Source organism: Hypanus sabinus, chromosome 1, assembly GCF_030144855.1.
Source record: "Hypanus sabinus isolate sHypSab1 chromosome 1, sHypSab1.hap1, whole genome shotgun sequence".
NCBI lineage: Eukaryota > Metazoa > Chordata > Chondrichthyes > Myliobatiformes > Dasyatidae > Hypanus > Hypanus sabinus.
In genome coordinates this window covers 92,410,883-92,436,114 of record NC_082706.1, presented here as the reverse complement: position 1 = coordinate 92,436,114, position 25,232 = coordinate 92,410,883, and the positions used below count along the sequence as shown (strand labels likewise).

General features: G+C 43.3%; 1 protein-coding gene across 12 annotated transcripts in view; it reads right to left on the bottom strand.

Annotated features, from left to right (window-relative positions):
- The window catches only part of LOC132395489 (uncharacterized), a 72,341-nt gene extending 47,852 nt beyond the window's left edge, over window positions 1-24,489 (bottom strand). For 6 of the 12 annotated variants that reach the window (XR_009512636.1, XR_009512638.1, XR_009512639.1 and 3 more), the window contains exons 1-3: window positions 24,399-24,489; window positions 19,128-19,177; window positions 14,852-15,029 (exon numbers count right to left, since the gene is read on the bottom strand). The gene's annotated coding sequence lies outside the window, so the exon portion shown is untranslated. Of the gene's footprint in view, window positions 1-14,851; window positions 15,030-19,127; window positions 19,178-24,298 lie in introns of all 12 variants that reach the window. The other 6 variants (XM_059972216.1, XM_059972233.1, XM_059972226.1 and 3 more) reach the window with 3 other exon arrangements.
- Window positions 24,490-25,232: the final 743 nt, after the last annotated feature.

Sequence of the window (25,232 nt, the reverse complement as noted above, 5' to 3'; positions counted from 1 at the left end):
CATAAATCATAGTATTGAGTACAGAGTTGGGATGTTTTGTTGAAGTTGTAGAAGACATTGGTGGGGTTTAATTTGTAGCATTGTGTGTAGTATGGTCACCTACCAACAGGAAAATGTCCATAAAATTGAAAGAGTACAGAGAAAATTTACAAGGATGTTGCCAGGTCTTGAGGACCTGAGTTATAGGGAATAGGTTACAACTTTATTCATTGGAGCAGAGGAGAAGGAGGGGAGATTTGATAGCGGGTTACAAAATTATGAGGGATATACATAGATAGCATAAATACAAGCAAGCTTTTTCCACTGAGGTTGGGTGAAACTAGAATTAAAGGTCATGGGTTAAGGGTGAAAAGTGAAAAATTACGTGACTGTGAATCTTAATTGCTATTTATTTGGATCTGAATTTGCAGAGTTTGTTTACAGTTAACAGCTCCTGACGTTTACATTTTTCAGTTACTATTCTGTAGATTTGCTCAGTATGCCCGCTGTAATAGCGTTGAGCTATGGTCGGGGTGCAGGTCAATGGGGCTAGACAGATTACTAGTTCATTACAGATTACTATGGATGAGATGGGCTGAAGTACTCTGTGACACTAAGCAGTCTTACAGATTTTGCCCCCTCTCTCTTTCACTCAGATGAAGAGTCTTGACTAGAAAAGTTACAGTGAATTTTCCTCCACAGATGCTGCCTGACCTGCTGAACTCTGTCAGCATCTTGTTTGCTGCGAGCAATCTTGGTGCTTGTGGGTGTGTACTTCTGATGAGGCAGTGACAGGAAAACTAGCCCACAGAACCCACTGTGTCCTTCTCCTGCAGTATGCTCCGTGTTGACCACTGTCTCGTGGACTTACGGCCAAAGGTGTTTTTCTGTAGGAAGCTTTCTAGAAATAACAGCCAGACAAAACACAGCAATGAAGTGGGAGAGAAATTCCTTGGCTCCCTCTAGGGCCGGGGTGGGCAAACTTTTTGACTTGTGGGCCACAAAGGGTTCTAAAATTTGACAGGGGGGCCAGACCAGGAGCAGATGGACGGAGTGTTTTGGTAATACACCTCATAAGAGAAAATAAAATATCATGGGATATGTAGAAAACATGTGCTTATTTTCAATTGAAAATGAACAAATGCATTACCACAAAATATCTGTCTTTGAAGTCCCATGGTATTTAGCTATTTATTGAAATGACTTTTAAAACACTGAAAATTAAATGAATAAAATACAGCTTTTTTTAATAGTAACAGTTATTATTTTAAAGCACTGAAAATTCTGTTATCCTTCAAGATATTATCATCATCACTCTCCTCCTGACTGTCTTTATTTCAAAAACGGTAGGAGATGCAGGTCTACTTGTCCTGCTCCTTCTTATTCAATTGTCCCCTGTGCCAAAACTCAACAACGACCAGCACAAAGACAGAACAGTGACAGCGCGCCAGTATGCGGAGCGCGTTATTTGATCTGGAGCGCATTTTTATTTTGAGAACGTACGTGCACCTGCGCACTATTCATGTCCATCACTTAACAGAAATGACATGTAACATGTAAGGCATATTGAAAAAAATATTTTCAAATGCATTTTTTACATAACACAACGAAGAAACTTATTTTTTTAATTTCAGTGGGAACAGTGTTGTTGGTCTCCCTTTTTAGCCAGCGCATCAAAGTCTGGATTTAGTTTTGTTGTGGCGATTCTCAGGATGGATCTGAGGTGTTGGTCAGTTAACTTGGATCTGTGGCTGGCTTTGTTGATGTTCATGACGCTGAACGCCTGTTCACACAAATAGGTCGAGCCAAACAAAGAGTAAAACGCAAATGTGGAGTAATACGCTGCACCTCAACAAAGGTCAATGTATATAGAGTGCGTCATCTATTGGGAAAACGCCAGAATTGCGGGGAAAAAAAACGTTAACAAGGTTTATTAATATAATTTCATCAAGTTCTGCGGGCTGGATTAAACTGGGCCGTAGTTTGCCCATGCCTGCTCTATGGTTTGCTCTCTGTTCTGAAGCTCAGAAAAACAAGCTGTACTGTTAAAGTGGCTGCAGTGCAACAAACATAATTGCACTAAAATACTTTAAGGCGGCAAAAAAAAAATCACCGCTACTACTTTATCATTTCCTGTCAGTCATCTTGTGTTCAGACATTCCTGTGCTTAGTGTCACTTTATGTACAATCAATGTATAATAATAATAAATGCTTTATTGATCCCATGTGGGAAATTGTTTTGTTACAGCAACATTTAAAAACACACCATGCAGTGTGCAGATTGAACTAATAATAATGTGCAGAATATACACAATAATAATTTACCAATGTGCCATAATAATGTGCAAAATAATAAAATAGAGACTATTGTACTGTGATGTGCGTTCTGTCGCACAGAGGTGAACTGATCTATATGCTTATTGCATTTGGTAGGAAAGATTTTTTGTAAACTCCTTGTGACAGCGGGGCTGAATGAGTCTGTTGGAAAGAGTGCTCAGCTGCTGATGTAAACTACCTTACGTATTTATAGTTTCTGTGTTTTTTTATATTATTGTGTTTTTGTGCATTGGATCCGGAGTAACCATTATTTTGTTCTCCTTGTGTAAATTAAAATGACATTGATCAATCTTGAAAGAGAAACTCTAAAGGCAATTGTCATTTAAGTGTGCAAAATTAAATGATATTTCTGCATTCTACTGAAGGTTTTCCCCAGCCTATCTGCAAAAGGAACTTAAATTGCTGATTAAGGTGGTTTTTTATGAAGGGAAGTCTTTACACGCTGGGCAGGGCAAAGTGAGTCATAGTGATCCAGTCAGCATAATATGCTCAAAGATTTATATCTGCTTCATTCTTTAACAGTGTATGTCAATAGTTGTGTCTTCATCTTTACTGTCATATGCCTATCAGGAATCTGTGGGAGATGGCAACAACGATCTGTAGGCAGTTTTTGGAAGGCATTTGTATTTACATCTCTCTGCCACAATGTTCACTCCTCTCTCCGCAAGACTGCTTGGCCTGATGTGTTTCATGTCTGTGAGCTTCGCGGCCATTTGCCCCGCTAATATGATGAACTGAGACCGAGGCTTGGGCCTACTCCAGGGATTCTGATCCAAGGGCTCAATTTGGTTCAGAATGTTGTTGCTTGCTTCTATTGTGTGCATGAATTGTGTATTGTTCTCCTTTCTCTGCACATTGGGTGTTGGCCTTTATTTATTTTTAATTCAGTTCTTTCAAGTTTCTTGCTTTGTGGCTGCCTGTAAGCAGACAAATCTCAAGGTTGTATAACTTATACATTCTTTAATAATAAATACACTTTGAATCTTGAATTTTTAATCTGAAACATGCTTGGTAAAAAAAAAAATACACATGCATTGTTTTGACTAGAACAGACAGTATTCTGAACTGCCCTGTTCAAATTGGAAGGATCATTTAGAGTCTCTTTTAAGGTCCGGATAACTGGCATTAACTGTAACGATTATTCAAGATTGTTGTTAAATGTCATTTTCATTTCTACAAGTGTAAAGGAGAATGAAAGAATTGTTACTCCGGATCCGATGCAGCACAAAAAACACAATAAAATAAGGAATACAATAATAAAAAATCACCATTAAGACAGCATAAATACAAAAGGTAGCTTCTATGCATAGATTGATTGTCTGTCCATCAAGCGATGCTAGGCACGGGATTGTCTGTATATAAGGTGACTAACAGGAAATGATAAAGTAGGGCTGTGGGGGGAGTGGTTAGTGGGTGATCGGCCTTACTGCTTGGGGAAAATAACTGCTTCTGAGTCTGGTGGTTTTGGCGTGGATGCTACGTAGCCTCCTCCCTGATGGGAGTAGAACAAACAGTCTGTGAGCAGGGTGGGTAGGAACATTGATGATGTTACTGGCCATTTTCCGGCAGCTTTCTGTATATATATCCTCGATGGTGGGTAGGCTGGTACCAGTGATGCATTGGGCAGTTTCTGTACCATGCAGTGATGTAGCATGTTAGGATGCTCTCTACTGCACACCTGTAGAAGGATAGGATGTGTTATGAGTCTTTTGCAGTAACTAACTGCTGTAAGTGCAAAGTCAGGGAACTTGTATATCATTTTCAATGATTCAGTCTTGCACTAATTACACAGAGTTTTCAGGAGTTCTGAGTACAAGTCTATACCCACCAATTGAACACCTTGGAAATTTATCCATAAATGATTTTTCTATATGAGCTGCCACGTTCCCTGCTGGTCTCTTTGGTGCTTTCAAGAGTGAGAGCAGTGTAAAGTCTTGTCACTTCCCCACTGCTACACGCTCTTTCCGAGGTTTACGAGTTGCCAGGGCGACAGGTTCAGCCTATCAAATTGGAAGTCATTTGAATTTAAACTAAGCCTACTTCCTCCTGGAGTGTCAGTGGGATTTGTACCTCAAAACAGCAGATATTATCTCTCTGGTGATTTACATATTTTGGGAAGATCCTCCACTCAGAGTCAGGGAACGTCAGGGGATCTGTCATCGTATAAGCAGAGGGGAAATCCCAGGATGGAGCTACAGTTAATGGGGTTATGTTTGGAATATGGAGAATGTATGACATACTGCTCATGGAATACACTGGAGATCTCCACTCCTTGGGTTGAGTGCACTTTTCAAAGAGGTAATAGAGTGCCACAGTGCCAGATTTTGCAATTTAAATAAATCTGGGTGTGGTGTAAATTCAGATGCCAATATCGCAGTCAAAGATCAATTTTGCGCAGCTCCATCAAATATTCCCAGTTAGGACTACTACCCATGGGTACTTCAGTAAGCAGCATCATTTTAAGATTTTTAAGAAAGCTATTGATTCTCAAACTGGCAGACCCCAGACGGGGGACTCAGGCTGCGAGTGCAATTTCCCTTTAAGAGAAAGGAAGCATAGAAAGTGAGACGGACTGCTGGTACGACGGAAACACAGACCACCTAGACCCCCACTGCCTAATATCCTGCTGGCAAATGTACAGTCTCTGGAAATAAAACCGAAAACCTAAGACCAAGATTGTGGTGCTGGAGGGACATCAGGGGCTGCAGTGTACTTGGCTTCATGGAAACGTGCCTCACCCTCACCATTTTGGATGCAGTGCTGCAGCCCGAGGGCTACATTGTTCACTGCAAAGACAGGGACAGCTCAGGCTTTTAAGGGTAGAGGGGTGGCATATGCTTCATGATTAACTCATCGTGGTTCTGTCTCATTCCTGCTCATCCAAACTGGAACCTCCAGTGGGCAAGTGTTATTCATTTTACCTACCGAGGGAGTTTTCTGCCGTCATCCTGGTAGTGGCGTACACTCCACCCTTAGCCGTCGTCGATCAGGCAGTGGAGGAGCAGAACACTGTGATCAGCAGTCACAAAGCAGCACACCCAGTTGCGATCCCTGACACTGTGGGGGATTTCAAAAAGGCCAGCTAGAAGAAGTCTCTGAAAACTACCACCTACACATCACCTTTGGAACCAGAGGAGCCAACACACTTGACCACTATTACACTATGCTTGCCGTGACATCCCATAACCACTTCGGAAAGTCCTCTCACTTGGCATACAGGCAGAGACTAAAGACCACAGTACCAGTGAAGATGACCAAGAAGGTCTGATCAAGGGAGGTGGAGGAGTGCTTTCAGGACTTCGTTAAGTCAGTAGACTGAACAATAATCAGGGATTCATCTTTGAGTCTGAATGAATACACCATAGTTGTCATCAGCTCAATCAAGATCTGTCTGGATGAGCGTGTGCCTTTGAAAACATACCAGACATACCCAAACCAAAAGCTGTTGGCGAATCAGGAGATTTGTAGTCTGCTGAGGGCATATCTGTGGCATTGAAGACAAATGATCCAGAAATATACAAGAGGTTCAGGTACAGCCGACAGGGGGCTATTTCATAGGCAAGAAAACAATTCTGATTGATGTTAGAGTGCTTTTAGGGATTGGCCATGGTCAAAATCAGCTTCTGCCTAAGCAAGGACGTGGACCTGCTGCAATTTGCCTATTGCACAATAGGCCTACAGTGGATGTAATTTCATTGGCTGTCCACTCGGCCTTGAATCACCTGGACGAGAGTAATACACATCTCAGACTGCTGTTTATTGATTACAGCTTGGAGTTTTACACCATCATACTCTCGGTTCTAATCTATAAGCACCAAACCCTGTGCCTCTGTACCCCACTCTGCAAATGGATACTTGACTTCCTTATCGGGAGACCACAATCAGTGCAGATCAGGAATAACATCTCCTCCTCACCGATGATCAACACTGGCGCACCTCAAGGATACGTGCTTAGCTCACTGACCTATTCACTCTACACCCACGACTGTGTGGCTAGGCACAGTGTGGCCTCCATCGGTCGTGGTCAACCATGGGTACTGCACCTCTGGTCGTCACCGGGAGTGGCTTCTCCATGGCGCAAGCCAGGGCAGAGTCGATATGGAGATCCGTCTGTTGCCCATGCGGTGGGACCACCCCCCCCCCCCCCCATGCTGACGACGGGTCCAAAGGAACGACGGAAGTCGATAGGGTTTGGTGTGCTGGGTACAGCAGTCAGCCGCCTTCGGGACTCCGACTCTGGATATTTCCTCGGGGTTTACTCCCAAAGCCTTTCCCGTGAGTAGGTACAGCCGCAAGGCAGCAGAGGTTTGAAATCAGAGTTTTCCCTCTCCTAGATGAGCTATCATCCGTGGTTAACAAGACCCATCTGTCCAGAATAACTGGTTTTAAGGTGCCAGTGCCCCACCTTTGCCCCTTCTCCTGTCAGTGAGAACAGCTCCCCCGGGCATAAGGACGTGAAGGCCAGGAGTTGGACTTGGTTGTCAGAGGCTGTTTGAGACGCATGCCATGAAGAGCATTTGTTTAGCAGTGGGAGCTCATTCAGGAGGAAGATAGAATCCGCTGGTTGAGTCGTATCATAACAACAACCTCGATCTTATAAACATTGACACATAATGTCAGTACGACCAAGGAACTGACTGTGGACTTCAGGAAGGGGAAGTCAAGGGAACTAGTTCTTATCAAGGGATCAGAAATGGAAAGGATGAGCAATTTAAAGTTCCTGGTTGTCAACATCTCTGACGATCTTTCCTGGACCCAAGATATTTGTGCAATTACAAAGAAGGCATGACAGCGGTTATATTCCATTACAATTTTGAGGAGACTTGGTATGTCACTAAAGACTTTTGTAAATTTCTTTCTAACTGGTTGCATCACTGTCTGGTGATGAGGGCCACTGCACAGGACTGGAAAAAGGACTCTAGCCTCCACAGCATCAGGGCACCTTCGGAAGGTGGTGTCTTAAAAAGGCACCATTAAGAACCCCCATCATCCAAGACTTCACCCCTTCTCATTGCCACCATCAAGGAGGAGGTACACACACACCCAGCGTATCAGGAAAAGCTTCTTTCCCTCTGCCATCAGATTTCTGAATGGAAAATGAACCCATGAACACTATCTTATTATTTTCCCTCTCTTTCTGCACTATTTATTTAATTTAATTTTTAAAATAATTATACTTATTGTAATCTATAGACTTTATTACTATGTATTGCAATGTACCTCTGCTGCAAAACAACAAATTTTACAATATATGCCAATGATATTAAACCTAATTCTGATTCTGACTTTGCCCTTGGGTGTCCTAACATTTGAGCAACATGTTGCATGGGATGTATTGTTGTTCACGACTGGATAAACACCAGAACTTAGGTACTCATATACTTACAGGATTTATATTGCTGACTTTGTTTCCTCTTGCACTATTTACAAAAGTAATCACTGAGAGAGGATAAGTTGTCTAAACAGGCAAGGAATGTGAGATAAACCAGGGTCTCTTCTCTACATTTTCCTTATGACATAGAAAGCCATTTAGCCTATGCAGCCAATGCTGGCTATCCAGTAATCACATCAAACCCTTTGTTATACTTAATTCCCTGTAACCTATTCATTATCATCATGTTGAAATAGATCATTAAAATCAAAATTTGTCATGCCAAATTATGAACACCATATCCCTATTTGGTATGGTGATGGTGGGCTATAGAGAAATGGTAGACATAGATGCAATTACATTGATGAAAAGATATTTGGGAGTTAGATGGATAAGAAAGGCCTAGAGAGGTATGGGCCAATGCAGGCAAATGGGACTAACTGAGAAAGTTATCATTGTTAGTATCAAGAGTTGTCCCAAAAGGCCCCTTTCCATGATGTATAACTGCTACCATGATGCACAATTTTCATTAATGACATGGCTTTAAAATATCTCATTGTGTTTCAGTTGGGTGCTCTCAAAGAAAAATATCTCAGGGTAGAAACCTACCATAAATAGTCAATAATAGAGCATGGTTTAATGGAGCATCTTAAAGGAGGGAAGTGGGGTGCTAAGGCAGAGAGCTTTATGGAAGGAACACTACATTTTGGGATCTTCAGATCTGAGAACTTACTGGATAATGATGGAATGTGTAATCTTGAGAATGAATGGCAGGCACGTTGGACGACCAAACACAAACAAGAGAAAACCTTCAAATGCTGGAAGTCCAAGCAACAGACACAAAGTGCTGGAGGAACTCAGCTGGCCAGGCAGCATCTATGGAAAAGAGTACAGTTGACGTTTCAGGCCGAAACCCTTTAGAAGGACTACTCTATCTAGAGTGGACAGTCAGCATCTCTTCCCCAGGGCACCACTGCTCAATACAAGAGGACATGGCTTTAAGGTAAGGAGTGGAAAGTTCAAGGGGGATATTAGAGGAAGGTTTTTTACTCAGAGAGTGGTTGGTGCGTGGAATGCACTGCCTGAGTCAGTGTTGGAGGCAGATACACTAGTGAGATTTAAGAGACTACTAGACAGGTATATGGAGGATTTTAAGGTGGGGGGGTAATATGGGAGGCAGAGTTTAAGAGTCGGCACAACACTGTGGGCCGAAGGGCCTGTAATGTGCTGTATTGTTCTATGTTCTAAGGACTAGAGAAAAAAATCTGAGCAGATTTAAAAAGTGGGGGGAGGAGGGCAGAGAGAAACAAAAGGTGATAGGCAAAACTTGAAGGGATGAAGTAAAGAGCTGGGAAGTTGACTGGTGAAAGAGACAGAAGGCCATGGAATAAAGAAAAGTGGGGAGGGGGCGGGGAGCAGAAGATGGGGAATGGAAATGGTGAAGTGGGAGGGGGGGGGTGGTGAAGGCATTACCAGAAATTCAAGAAATCGATGTTCATGCCATCAGGTTGGAGGCTATCCAAACAGGTGTTATTCCTCCAACCTAAGTGCCATCAGGTTGGAGGCTATCCAAACAGGTGTTATTCCTCCAACCTAAGTGCCATCAGGTTGGAGGCTATCCAAACAGGTGTTATTCCTCCAACCTAAGTGCCATCAGGTTGGAGGCTATCCAAACAGGTGTTATTCCTCCAACCTAAGTGGAGGAGGCCATGAATAGACATATCAGAATAGGAATGGGAAGTGGAATTAAAAGTGGTCAACCTCCTCACAGACAGCAGCGGGAATTGAACACCGATCGCTGGTGCTGTAATGGCATTATGCTACTCTGCTGCCATATGGTACAAAATGGCCTGCTGCAAAATAAAACCTATAGGAATAAACCTTTGGGAAGTAAACCATGCAAGGAGATACTTGAGAATTTTTCCAATTCTCTGCCATAACATATTTTGTTATGGCAAGAAACAAGATCCCTTAATGTTATCGTGAACCCATCTGTATGGTAGGTCAAATATGATGACAGAATATAGTACTAATGGTAAGACTCTTGGCGGTGTGAAGGATCAGAGGGATCTTGGGGTCCGAGTCCATAGGATGCTGAAAGCAGCTGCACAGGTCGACTCTGTGGTTAAGGTGGTTTACAGTTCATTGGCCTTCATCAATGATGGGAATGAGTTTAGGAGCCAAGAGGTAATGTTGCAGCTATATAAGACCCTGTTCAGAGTCCACTTGGAGTACTGTGCTCAGTTCTGGTCGCCTCACTACAGGAAGGATGTGGAAACCATAGAAAGGATGCAGAGGAGATTTACAAGAATGTTGCCTGGATTGGGGAGCATGCCTAATGAGAATAGGTTGAGTGAACTCAGCCATTTCTCCTTGGAGCGACGGAGGATGAGAGGTGACCTGATAGAGGTGTTTAAGATGATGAGAGGCATTGATCGTGTGAATAGTCAGAGGCTTTTTCCCCAGGGCTAAAATAGCTAGCAGGAGAGGACACAGGTTTAAGGTGCTTGGAAGTAGGTACAGAGGAGATGTCAGGGGTAGGTTTTTTTTAAAAGCAGAATGGTGAGAAACTCTTCTCACTTCTCCCTCCTGCCATCTGGGAAAAGGCTCCAAAGCATTTGGGCTCTCAGGACCAGACTATGTAACAGTTTCTTCCCCCAAGCCATCAGACTTCTCAATACCCAGAGCCTGGACTGACACCAACTTACTGCTCTCAACTGTGCCTATTGTTTTTTTTATTGTATTGCCTGCACTGTTTTGAGCACTTTCTGCAATCCTGGGTAGGTCTGTAGTCTAGTGTAGTTTTTTTCTGTGTTGTTTTTACATAGTTCAGTGTAGTTTTTGTACTGTTTCATGTAGCACCATGGTCCTGAAAAACATGGTCTTGTTTTTACTGTGTACTGTACCACCAGTTATGGTTGAAATGACAATAAAAACTGACTTGACTTGACTTGCATGCATGGAATGGGCTGCCGGCGACAGTGGTGGAGGCGGATATGATAGGGTCTGTTAAGAGACTCCTGGATATGTACGTGGAGCTCAGAAAAATAGAGGGCCATGGGTAACGCTATGTAATTTCTAAGGTAAGGGCATGTTCAACACAGCTTTGTGGGCCAAAAGGCTTGTATTGTGCTGTAGGCTTTCTATGTTTCTATTATTAAAAGAGACATTAATATTGCAAACTGTGAAGTAAAGGATATGATCAAGTCCCTTGAGACTAAGCATCCATTATAAAACTCTAGGGAAAACAGTCAGCAGAATTTGCCAACACCCTAACCCTAATTAAAATAATAACCAGACAGTGTATAAAACCACCAATCTCCCTTCTTCATTTATTGCTTTTGGTTTCATATAGATTGAAATGAGTAAAAATAAATAAAATTCACATCATGTTTGTTTGGACGGGGAAATATCTGTCACATCACCCTCTTCCCTCTCAGCAACACACAAACACAGAAAAAAAATGTACTGGAGTTGATCAGAAAATACCACTCAGCTGGCATTAACATCAATTGAGGTATCATTAAAAGTGATGTCTGTTTTTATTCTATTCACTTCCAAAGACAGTACTTATTGTTCCCTCAGGCTGATTGTGGCTACATCATATAGTGTAACTTTCTCACAGTGACTCACTTGTTTTCCATTTCATACAGGTGTTTTATCCTTCTTCAGGTGGATAACTTGCACTCTGACTACTGCTGCCCAACCCCACATATGTTGTCTTGGTTACACACATATATCAACTTAATTGCCCAGACAATAATTGTTTGATCAAAACTAAATCAAATTTGTAAGGCAACACGAATGAATCTGCAGATGCTGGAAATAAATAAAAAACACAAAATGCTGGCAGAACTCAGCAGGCCAGACAGCATCTATGGGAGGAGGTAATAACGACGTTTCGGGCCGAAACCCTTCATCAGGAGTGAAGTAACATGGAATGGTCGAGGGGGTTTAAGAAGTGGGGGGAGGGATGAAGTAGAGAGCTGGGAAGTGATAGGCTTGAGGGAAATAGGCTAGGGGGAAGGTGGAGAATTATGGGAAATAAAAGAGAAAGAAAGGTAGGGCTGGGGGGAGATTATAGTGAGGGGGGAAAAGAGAGAGAAAAAGAACCAGACTAAAATAATAGATAGGGATGGGGGTAAAGGTGGGGGGCAGGGGTATCAACTGACGTCTGCGAGTTGGCTGTTCATGCCAGCAGGAAGGAGGCTACCTAGGCGGGAGATAAGGTATTGCTCCATCAACCTGCGTGTGGCCTCATCTTGGCGGTAGAGGAGGCCATGGACAGACATATCAGAGTGGGAGTGGTCTGTGGAATTGAAGTGTGTGGCCACAGGGAGATCCTGCCACTGCTGGAGGACTGAGCGCCGGTGTACGGTGAAACGGTCTCCCAGTCTGCGGTGGGTCTCCCCAATGTATAAATGGCCACATCGGGAGCACCGGATACAGTATATCACCCCAGTTGACTCGCAGGTGAAGTGGTGCCTCACCTGAAAGGACTGTCGGGGGCCTGGGATGGTGGTGAAGGAAGAAGTGTGGGGGCAGGTGTAGCACTTCTTCCGTTTGCAGGGATGAGTGCCCGGAGGGAGGTCTGTGGGGAGCAATGGGGGGATGAATGGACAGGGAGCGATCCCTGCGGAAAGCCGAGAGGGGGGGAGGGGAAGATGTGGTTGGCGGTGGGATCACGTAGGAGGTGGCGGAAGTTATGGAGGATTTTCGTTGGATCTGTAGGCTGGTAGGGTGATAGGTGAGGACCAGGGGGACTCTATCCCTGGTGGGCTGGCGGGGGGATGGGGTGAGAGCAGAGGTGCATGAAATATGGGAGATGCGATGGAGGGCAGAGTTGATAGTGGATGAAGGGAAGCCCCTTTCTTTAAAAAAGGAAGACATCTCCTTTGTCCTATAATGAAAGGCCTCATCATGAGAGCAGATGTTGCGCAGGCGAAGGAATTGAGAAAAAGGGATAGCATTTTTGCAGGAGACAGGGTGGGAGAAGGAATAGTCTAGGTAGCTATGGGAGTTAGTAGGTTTGTAGTAGACATCGGTGGATAGGCTGTCTCCAGAGATAGAAACAGAAAGATCTAGAAAGGGGAGGGAGGTGTTGGAAATAGACCAGGTGAATTTGAGGGCGGGGTGAATGTTTGTAAGTTCACCTAACGATAAATTACAGCAAATTATCTTCTCGTTGTTGCTTGATATATAATTTAGTTAAACAATCCTATCAGTAAAACAGACACAACTGATCCCAGCCTTTCCACATCTGGGTCACTGTAACTTCTGGATTTTCTCTGTAACTTTATAGGTCCAGTCAGACAATGACACTACTACTCAACTTTGCAGCTGATCCTAATCTGTTCTCACAAAATGTCCAGTTTGTTTAGGACTTGCCTGAAGATCAACAGGGGTGGAAAACTTGTCCAATAATTTCCCTTGCCTTCTTCAACTTGCCTAGTTCAACTATGCTGAGACCAAATGTAGTGACTAATGAACAGCTAATTCATTACAAATATAGATTCATAGAATCATAGTACAAAATGGACCCTTATTGCCCATGTTGTCCATGGCAACCATGATGCCTATCGGCATTTATCTGTATTAGGCTCTTATTCCTCTCTACCTTTCTGTCTAAGTAGGTGTCTTTTAAACATAAACACAAGACATTCTGCAGATGCTGGAAATCCAAGCAGCACACACAAAATGCTGGAGGAACTCAGCAGGCCAGGCAGCATCTATGGAAAAGAGTAAACAGTCAACATTTTGGGCTGAGACCCTTCATCAGGACTGCAGTGCCGATGAAGAAACTCGGCCTGAAATGTCGGCTGTTTACTCTTTCTCATCTTGTATACATAATTGTATTTGCCTTTACCACCTTTTCCGACAGGTTATTCTAAATAACCACCACTTCTGGGTAAATTTCTCCCCCTTCTCCTTAAACCTGTACCCTCTCATTCTCGACTCCCTTACCCAAGGTAAGTAAAAGTTCTATCCATCTTATCAGTACCCCTATAAAATCATTCCTCAGCTTTTTATATTACAGAAAAATAACCTGAGCCAATCCAATCTCTCCTTAAAACTACAACAATCCATTCCAGTCAACATCCTGGAAATGCAACACACACAAAATGCTAGAGGAACTCAGCAGGTCAGGCAGCATCTATGGAAAAGAATAAACTGTTGGTGTTTTGGGCCAAGACCATTCATCAGGACTGAGAAGGAAGGGAGATGCCAGAATAAAGACAATCTGATAGGAGAGGAGTGGACCATAGCAGAAGGGCGAGGAGGAAGGGATCCAGGGGAAAGTAATAGGCAGATGAGAAGAAGTAAAAGGTCAGAGTAGTGAAGAGGAAAGGGTGGGTGGGTTATGTTTTACTTGAAGAAGAAATTGATATTCATGCCATCAGGTTGGAGGGTACCCAGACATAAGGTGTTGCTCCTCCATTCTGTGGGTGGCCTTATCTTATCACAAGAGGCAGCAATGGATCAACATGCCAGAACAGGAATGGGAATCAGAATTAAAATGATTGTCCACTGAGAAGTCCTGTTTGCGGCGGCTGGTGCGGAGGTGCTCGATGAAGCGGTCCCCCAATTTACAACGGCTCTCATCAGTGTAGAGCAGGCCACATTGGGAGCACCGGACACAATAGATGACCCCAGCAGATTCACAGGTGAAGTGTTGCCTCACCTGGAAGGACTGTTTGAGGCTCTGAATGGAGGTGAGGGAGGAAGTGGGGGAGGAGGTGGATGAGCAGGTGTTGGACTTAGGCCACTGCCTGGAGGGAGATTAGTGAGGAGGGACAAGGGAATCCCAGAGGGATTTTCTATATTCTTTGTACTGCTACCATATCCTCCCTGTAGTTTGCTGACCAGGACTGTTCCATGTGTAGCATAACCAGTTGTGAGATAACATCCCAACTTGATGACTATGAAGTCAAGCATACCAAATGCTACTGTTGTAATGATGCATTGGTTACCAACCTAGTATACCCCTATTCGTATCAACCTAGTGGCTACTCTCAGGTCACCACTGCAAACTGTACAAAAATCTCCAGAGATGTTTGGGATTGAATCTTAAATCACCGAATGACAGGAGTAAAACATAACAAAACGTTTCTAGCAAAAAGCAGCTGATAACTATTTCACTGTGAACATAATTTCATACCATACCTAGGGCATGCCATACCCAGATAGTGGCACAGCAGGTAGTACTGCTGCTTGACAGCACCAGTGAACAGGGCTCATTCCCACCTTCGGGTGCCGCCTGTGCACGTGTGGAATTTCCCTGGGTGCTGTATTTGTGTTGCCATGTCCCCAAAGCATGCTGGTTGGCCACTGTGAGTTATCCCTGTTCAAGGTGGGTGATAGGAGAAACAGGGGAGAGTTAATGGGCAAACACAAGGAAATCTGCAGATGCTGGAAATTCAAACAACAACACACACAAAATGCTGGTGGAACAGATACTCCCAGGCAGCATCTATAGGGAAAAGCGATGTCGATGTTTCAGGCCGAGACCCTGGGTGTTGTTGAGAGTTAATGAGAATTGGTTACAGGGAAATGTAGGAATATGGACGCAGGAAACTCCAGATGCTGCAATCAGGAACAACAAGCAATGTCGGAGTAGGGTTGACGTGATTGCTCCAAGATTTGCATAGGTTTGATGGCTGAATAACCTATGCACACAGGAAATATGAGAAATAAACTTCATGAGCATTTTAGTTAAATGTTAGACACGTTGGCACAGGACCACATATCCTGCCCCAGATTCAGTCACCGGGGGAAGAACTGGAGATACAACCAAACTTTTGGCCAACATCGTTGACAAGTGCTTCCCCAGTGATGGAGCAGTCCCCAGTGGAACAGAACAGTCTGAGCTGCACGTGTTGGTGACCAGGAGCCTGCATTTGCTTCTTCCCAATTGAATTAAAGCCCAATCCCTCCCCTCAGCATTTAGGATACATGCCCTGCTGCAGGGTCTCAATCACCTCTTCTGCCTCCACAAGTGCTGCCTGACCCATTGAGTTGTTCCAGCGTCCTTTTGCTGAGGAGGCATGCTCATCAGAGAAATGATAACAAGATAAGATTGACCCTGCTTCCCTGACCTTGGAGCAGAGAAATCAGGATTATCTATGTTTACAATTGTATGAACCCTGTGTGACCATTCAAATAACGACCAGAGATGCTGGAAATACTCAGCAACCTGTTTCAGGTCAGTGACCTTTGCAAGAACTGGAAGAAGTTAGAAGTTGAATGTTTTTAAAGCAAGTAGAAAATGTAAGTCCAGGGGAGGTGCAGAGAATAAAAGAAGATGGTGTGTTTCATTGGGGTGCAGGGTTGAGAGGTGTGATGAAGTCCCATGCTTGTGGTGCAAGGTAAAAAGAAGGGGCAATAAACATAGAACAGTAAAAACTAAAATGGCAAGTTGTTTATTATTGTCACAGGAAAAACCCTTGTTTGGCACGTCACAAGTCCAGATAATTTCATCGCATCAGTACCTCAAGTTAGTACAAGAGAAAAGCAACAGCAGAGTGCAAAATATCATGCTACAGGTACAGAGAGAATACAGTGCAGGCAGGTGATACGGTGAACAGCCATTACAAGGTAGATTGTCAAGTGTACAAGAGGTTCTTTCGATAATCTTGCAACACCTGTCCTTGAGCCTGGTGGTACATACGTACATGCTTTTGTATATCCTGCCTGACAAGAGAGGAGAGAAGAGAGAACGTCTGGGGTGGGTGGCGTCTTTGATTAGGTTGGTTACTTTACCAAGGCTGCAAGAAGTGTAAACAAAGTCTACATGAAGAGGTGGCTGGTCGTTGCAATGTGCTGAACTGTGTTCACAACTCTCTGCAGGTTTTGAGGTCTTGGGGAGAACGGTTGCCGTACCGAGCCTTAATGAGTCTGGATATGATACTCTCCGCGGTGCATCTATTAAAAACAGCTGATGGTCAACAGGGACATGTTCACCTCTTGTGGAAGTAAAGGTGTAGGACAGGCTTTTCGTCCCACCATGTCTGTGCTGATTACGATGCCAATCGAACCGATCCCATTTGCACATGTATTTTCAGTATATCTCCTCCTCTGCCTTGTGTCTGTCTAAATGGCACTTAAGCAGAGCTGACAATAGATGTAACCAGCAGCTGTGGAGTTAGTATAAAGATCTGCTCCCTGGGAAAAATGGAATAGATGATCTTCATCTGAAATTGTCAGCTTTATTACCAACTTTGGAAACTCATAAAGGATAAGGTGTTGTGTGACTTGAGATTTGTTTTGAGCCTAAAATGGTGTACCAAATGGAATCAGTGCATTATGAAAATGGATTGAAGAAGTCTTCAGCACTCTGAATCCATCTTTACAAAAGAGGCTTTTTACCCCTCAGGATTACTGTACTGAATGTTTAGAATTATGTGGAAGGTGAATCTTTGAGTCCATGCTAAGCTGAGATAGGCAGATATTTAGTTTATAGAACAAATGGGACTAGTTCTTGGTTAGAATGGACATTGGGCCAAAGGGCCTCTTCCATGTGTATAACTATGAATCATGTTTCAACGGCAATGGAGAACAGATAGAAAATTAAAGCTGAGGCCATGATCATATCAGTTGTGATCTTATCAAGTGGTGAGGCAGGCTTGAAGGTCTACAGGAATCTCCCCTCTCTCCCATATTCTGTGTTCTTATAAATGGTTCTTTTGTCATATTGGGGCCATGATATGGTTAGCACTGCTGCCCCCACACTGGTGATCTGAGTTTGATCATAACCTTGGTGATGTTGTCTTTGTAGAGTTTACATGTTTTTCCCATGACTGTATAGATTCATAACTACACCCTAGTGATACGCTGGTAGGTTAATTGGCCACAAATGTGTGTTACTGGAAAGCCGTGCAGCTCTGAATAACACACACCTTTGCAGCAGATTGCCCATTCATAGGGCACTTGTCATGTCTGGCTACTTGTGAATAATTTTGGTTTTAATTAGGCTGTCCATCAACACCTCTGGTGCTCCTCCCCCTTCCCTTCCTTCCATGGTCTTCTATCCTTTCTTATCATATTCTCCCTCCTCTGGCCCTTAATCTCTTTCACCAATTACCTTTGCAGCTCTTTATTTCACCCCTCCCCCTCTCCCGGCTTCACCTATCACCTACCACCTTGTACTTTGTCCTCCCCTCCCCCACCTTCTTACTCTTACTTCAACTTCTTTTTCCAGTCCTGATGAAGAATCTTGGCCCGAAATGTTGATTGTTTATTCCTTTCCATAGATGCTGCCTGACCTGCTGAGTTTCTCCGGCATTTTGTGTGTGTAGTGCCGGTTTAAGATGAGCAGTAGGATGGATTTTTTGGGAGTGGGGATGAAATTATCCACACAAAGAGTGGATGAGCGTAGCTCCAACCACAACAGGAAGAAGGTCATTCTGTGTAAGGCAAAGCAGCCTATTGATAGGCACCCTATCCATAACCATTCACTCACACCACTACCAATGCACAGTAGCAGCAGATTGTACCAACTACAGGATGCAGTACAGCAATTTTTCTTTGCACTATTTGGTAATTTATAGTAATTTTAGTGCCTTTGGACTGTCCTAAGACCGTAATAATAACTGTAATTCTAATTATGAAGACAACAATACTCTTTAGAAAGAACTTTCCAAGCCCACAACCTCAACATACTAAAAGAACAAAAGCAACTAAAGAATGGGAACACCACCACCTGGAAGTTGCCATCCAAGACATACACCATCCTAGCTTGGAAATGTATCACTATTCCTTTTTCATCACTGGGTCAAAATCCTGGAACTCCGTCTCTAATGGCATGTCGGTATGCTCACATCTCGAAGACTGCAACAATTGAAGAAGGTGCCACAGTCACGGATTCATCAGCGCAGCAGATTCGGAAATTGCACTTGTGAATATGCACATATCAGCTAATTATTATTTCATTGTGATACCATTTAACTCCATTCATTCCGTTATAGTGCTTGTCGAGACTCGGACACAGCAACACTTCACTGCCTGATTGCATTCCGCCTTGCCTGAGAAATTGGACAGTCGAGTCACCTGACTCTGGAGACTAGCAGTATTTGTTTTATTATTAGTTGCTCTTTTCAGCCGTAATGTTGGCTTTGTCTTCCATTTGAGGGTTTTAGTTAACATCTGTTTGGCCTAGTGTTTATTGTTTTCTTTTCCCTTTAACACTATTCGCATTAAAGTCTGTGAACCAGCAACCAGCTTCAGTGTCTCTCACTCCGCACTTGGGCCTTGTTCGCACCTGCTGACAGAAGGCAGCTCACCACCATTTTCTCAATGGGAATGGGCAATTAAATGCCAGCTCAGCCTGTGAAGCCCATCTCCCAGAATGCCCTCTCACATTACATTCAGTATGTAACACAATGAGAAGCTTGACAGCAACCCATGGGGTCAAAATATACATGAATACATCACAGTAACTTACCCCTTAATGTCAGGAAGTGGCTAAAGAATCAGTAGGGAAATTTGATGGACCTGTGAGAAAAAAAGATATTATTAAATGACAGAGGAATAAGAGGAAAGGAAATTTCATATTCCAAATTTCTTTTGGAGGTCATTCAGCCCATTGAGTCTATGCCAGCTCACAAGCAGTTCTCTCACTAATTTTCCCTGCATTCTCTTTACATTCCCATCGATCCCCCATCACTCGATCTCCAGGGCAATCTGCAGCAGCCGATTCTCATGCCACCCCCATCTGCCTTTGGGATGTGGGAAGAAACCAGGGAAAGCTCATGGGGTCACAGGGAGAATATGCAGAATGCACAAAGTCCACACAGACTCGTGGAGGTGGATTGAACCGGTTTGCTTGTGCGACAAAGCAGCCGGTCCACAAGCTGTGCCACAGTACTAGATGAACTGGAGGGATGGCTCTGCAAGGTGCTGGTGTGCACTTGACAGGCCGAATGGCCTCCAGTTATGGTGTAGTGATGCAAATGAGTGATAGTGTTTGAGGCGGGGCTCCATTGTCCTCTGCAGGCCTTCCCTCCATGACTATTAAATATTTTGTTTCTCCATCCAATCACTCTCCCATTTACCTTGTCCATGATCACCTTCAGCAGTATCACAGATCTTCCTGAAAGATTTCCTCTCCTTGTTCCTACCTCCCCACCCCTCTTTCACTGCTTCTGTACTTGCTTTAAACCATATTTTTCTATCGCTGTTGAAGTGTCTTCAACCCGAAACAATGCTGCCTCTTTCTCCTTGTCATTTCCTGTCTTTATTCTCCATTTCAAACTTCTGGACTCTTATTTTCAATGTCATCATTTAAACACGACACAGCCAATGCTTCTTCAGTACACCAATCATTATGCAAGATTTCTCTGTAAGCTAAAAGTACTTACTGTTTTAAATATTCCTGTGTCCATTAATTTGTAGACATTTCAAGATTGCCTGTGCAGTGAAAGAGGGTTGGGGATGTTGGATGAAGGAGAGGATATCAAAGTTGGAGACCTGTGATACAGTGGAAAGTGATGAGGGGCAAGGCAAGAATGAAAATCTGGCTAAAAAGACCAAAGAGCTGATTATTGACTTCAGGAGGAGGAAACCAGAGGTCCATGAGCCAGTCTTCACTGGGGAATCAGAGATGGAGAGGGCAGCAACTTTGAATTCCCCAGTGTTATCACTTCAGAGGATTTGTCCTGGGTCTGGCAAGTAAATGCCACTACAAAGAAAGCACAGCAATGCCTCTACTTCCTTAGAAGTTTGTGAAGATTCAGCATGTCATCTAAAACATTGACAAACTGTGTGGTGGAAAGTATATTGACTGATTGCTTCACAGCCCAGTATGGAAACACCAAAGCCCTTGATTGGAAAAGCTAATAAAAAGTAGCCTATCGCAGATAAATCCCTCTCTTCCATTGAGCATATCCTATCTCTATGGACTGCTGTTACAGGAAAACAGCATCCGTCATCAAGCACACCAGCCACTGAGGCCATGCTTTCTTCGCGCTGATGCCATCAGGAAGAAAGTACAGGAGCCTCAGGACCCACAACACCATGTTCAGGACCAGTTATTACCCTTGCACCAAGTGTATAACTTCATTCAGCTTAACTTGCCCCATCACTGAATTGTTCCCACAACCTATGGACTCTCCTTAAATGACTCTTCATCTGATGTTCTTGATATTTATTGCTTATTTACTATTTATTATTATTTCTTTTTTCCTCTCTTTATTTTTGTAATTGCATAGTTCGCTTGTTGGTTATTGTCTGTCCTGTTGGGTGTGGTCTTTTATTGATTCCATTGCATTTCTTGTATTTACTGTGATTGTCCACAGGAAAATGAATCTCAGGGTTGTATACACTTCGATAATAAATTTACTTTGAAAGTGCTGCATTTCAGTAAAGACTTGAAGGGCTTAGAGAAGAGGTTTACTGGGGAGCTACCAGGGATATACGTATGATCACGCAACACTTGGGATGAATTATCTATCAACAGACAATTGTCGCTTCTTCTGTAAAGGTCATGGGAGCTGAAGTCACACATTAAATGGAAACTGGACAGATACTTGATGGTGGAACCTTATATGACCTCAATATGAATTTTAGACCATACTTCTTCCTTTTATTTCAGAAGACCAGTTATACTCAGCAACGTCTGTTCAGCGTTAGTCAAAATATGGCACCGGCTAGACATTTCTCCATTAGGAATTAGTTAATCCCATTGCCTCACTTTATCTCTGGAATTCTTATAGAGCATTTAAAAATTCCTCTTAACCTGACAAAGACAATTCCTACCAGCAAATTAGAATTAAACTTTCTAATCAGAGGAAGCTGTTAATTCAACTCAAATGTTGCTTTCTATTTAAAACATTTTAATTTTTACCATTTGGTACTTTATTCACTTGTGTTAAAAATAGGGAGCATCTTAATAAATATTGTATATTTTCAATGCGTGCTTCTGAAAATTGATTCCTTGGTTTTAACACTTATCTCATGAGATTCTTATCTCGTCGTGTTTTACAGCTGAGTGCTCTACAGTGTCTGGGAGAGCTGACACATTCCAAGTATGTCCGTTACCACAGCAACGAGACTAGATAAAGGTTTAAGAGTAGGTCACAACTCTGAACTGGTTTATTGATTACCCAAGCCTTGCTTTCTTAAAAAACCAGCTCGTTTAGTTGTTAAAATGTCTGCTATGCTGCCATACACAGGCCCACTGATGATACTATGCTTTCTGAATAAATCACCAGGTGGTGGTGAGTCAGCATGCAGGTGTTAGCTAGTACACCTGGTTGTCTGGTGCCACAATAACAGCCTCTTGATCACCTTCAATAAAGCTAAAGAACTGCTTGGTGACTTCCGGAAGGGGAAGAATGGTGAAAATATACCAGTCTACATTGGTGGAGAGGGTCAGCAGTTATAAATTCCTGGGTAGACTCGTTCTGGGCCCAGCACAAAGATCTCTACAAGTATCTCCACTTTCTTAAAAGGCTGAAGTAGCTTTCCATGCCACCAAACACTCTGAAAAGCCTTCTACAGATGCACTGTTCAATGTGTCTTGACTGGTACAGCAATTCAATTTGCAGGAAGAACAAGCTAAAGAGCATGGTGGTCTCAGCCCAATACGTAAATGACAGATCTCTCTTCACCATCAGAAGTACTTACAGGAGATCATCCATCATCAACGATCCCCAGCATCCAGGCCATGCCATCTTCCCACAGTTACCATCAGACAATAGGTACAGAAACTTGGAAGTCCCACATCAGAACAGCTAATTCCTCAACCACTTGGTTCTTGAACCATCTGATACAACCCCAATCACAAACACGAGACATTCTGTAGATGCGGGAAATCCAAAGCAACACACAAAATGCTGGAGGAACCTGGCAGGTCAGGCAGCATCTATGGAGATGAATAAACAGTCAGCATTTCAGGCCAAGATCCTTCTTCAGGACTGGAAAGGAAGGGGGAAGACACCAGAATAAAAAGGTAAGGTGAGGGGAGGGGAAGGAGGACAGCTAGAAGCTAAAAGCCAAAGCCAGGTGGGTAGGAAGGATAAAAGGCTGGAGAGGAAGGAATCTGATAAGAGAGGAGAGTGGACCATTGGAGAAAGTGAAGGAGGGACACAAGGGGAGGTGATAGGCAGGTGAGAAGAGGTAAGAGGCCAGTGTGGGGAAAAGAAGAGGGGAGGGTGAGCGAGTTTTTTTCTACCAGAAGGGAAATCGATATAAGCTTTTCCTCCTTCAACCTGAGGGTGGCTTCATCGTGGCACCAGAGGAAGCCAAGGACTGACATGATGGAACAGAAATGGGAATCAGAATTAAAATGTTTGGCCACCGGGAAGTTCCACTTTTGGCAGATGGCACAGTGGTGCTCTACGAAGCAGTTTCCCAATTTATGGTGGGTCTCACTATTGTTGAGGAGGCCACATTGGGAGCAATGGACACAATAGACGGCCCCTTCAGATTTGCAGGTGAAGAGTTGCCTCACTTTGAAGGACTGTTTGGGGCCCCAAATTGAGGTAAGGAATCCTAATCACTACAGTTTAGCAACAATATCACTACTTCAATCACTTTACGTTAGAATGGACTTGGCTTTTTTTTTGCTCCAATTGTGTTTTCTTGTAAAAATTGTGCGTGATATTGTTCTCATGAATGCTGCTCATAAAACACACACCTCTGATGCTGCTACAAGTAAGTTCTTCATTACATCTGTGCATACATGTACTCGTGCATATGAAACAAACTTGACTTTAATGTGGGCCTGTATATTAGCATAATCAGATACATTAGGGGGAATTTAAGTGAGATGTTAGAGTTCTTACAGTATATCCAATTTCAATGAATAATCTACAAAAGTGTGAACCCCAGAGAAAATCTTAAATCTAGCTTACTGGGAAGTACCCAGTGACTTTCAACTGACTCAGCACAAGACGTATTAAAACTAGGGCTTGGCTGATCTGTATCACTACGTATCATACAGATAATGCAGCACTTTATCTGGTAGGAATGCTAAAGCCTGGTCTGTTTAAACATAATCTCACTGAAATTGCTGCAACTTTTTTTCTCTCAACCTCTGAATGCATCGCAATTGCCTTGGCAGTGTGTGAACATGAATACACAAGCGTCCAAACTTGCAGCATGCAGATCTTATTACAATTCTTGGCTGAGTTCCTGGTCCAAACCACACCTGCATAGGGAGGGGCTGAGAAAAGATCTGATATCTCCTGGAACAAGGACGAAAAATTAAAGGGTGTGCTATTTCCAGGCCGTTTCGCAGTTAAAACACTGGGCAAGTTTGCAGCTTGTCTTCTCAGCACAGTTCTTAAAATTTGACAAAAGAAATGTAAATCAACAGCATTATGTTAGAGACACACCTTGGGGAATCTAGCTTTGTTCAAAGTATTAATTGCAAGGGTGTGCCCTCACAGTTTAAACAGGATAATAAAGGTACGAGATTTTCAGTGTCACTAGAGCATAGGATACCTAGCATTTTCTTAATTTCAGATTCCAGGTCCCTCTTTGAAAGTGGTGTCACCAGAATCATACTGGAGTCCCAGGTACCTGCCACTGTTCCATGATTCAGTAAGAAATTAAACCTAGTTTCCATAACATATTAACTTCTTATTTCCCTTCAGGTCCAACATATTTTACCATTTTATTCCTGTTGCAGCTGGACAACTGACGAACAGAGAATCACCTTCCATTTCCCGCTTTCTCAATACGTACATAATAGAGCCATCAATTTACTTACAAACTACCAGAGGAACTCATCAGGTCAGGCTGCATCTCTAGAGAGAAATGGAGAGTCAGATTGAGCCCCTTTATCTGCAGTGAAAGAGGACAGGGGTGGAGCCAGATTTTGCAGGTGACGAGCAGTTGGGGGGGAAGTGGAAATGAAGTCAGCTGCTGGAAGTTGATAGATGGAAGCTGAGAGGAGGGGAAGGTGGAACAGAATAAAAGGACTGAGTTGTTGGGGGGGATGGTTAGGGGAGGGAGTGGGTGGGTGATGGGCAGTGGAGAGGATGCGGGAAGGATAGAGATGGGGTGAAGGGGGTTAGTTGGATCAGAAGGAGAAGAGGTAGGAAGGAGGGAGAGCAGTCACTAGAAGTTGCAGAATTTGATGTTCATGCCACCAGACACCATATGAGGTGCTGTTCCTCTAAATTGTGTAGCCTTGACTTGGCAGTGGAGAATTTTGTGGATAAACACGTCAATATAGGAATGAGAAGTAGAATTAAAATGGCTGGCCATCAGGAAATCTTGGCTGGCACAGTGGATGGAGCATAGGTGCATGGTGAAGTGGTCATAGAATAATTACCCAGCACAGTAAAAGGTCCTTTGGTCCAATGCATCTGTGCAACCAAGGTGCCAACTTGAATTAGTCCACTTGCCTGCATTTTGCCCATCTCTCTCTGAACCTTTCCTATCTATGTACCTGTCCAAATGTCTTTTGTAGTTTGTAATTGCACCTACCTCAACTATTTCCTCCAGCTGCAAACTTGCAACAAACCTGAAAGGCAGGAAGTCATTCTTGATCTTACAAGTGATTGTCTAAGCCCCCGCCCCCCCAATTAAAGGACTTCCT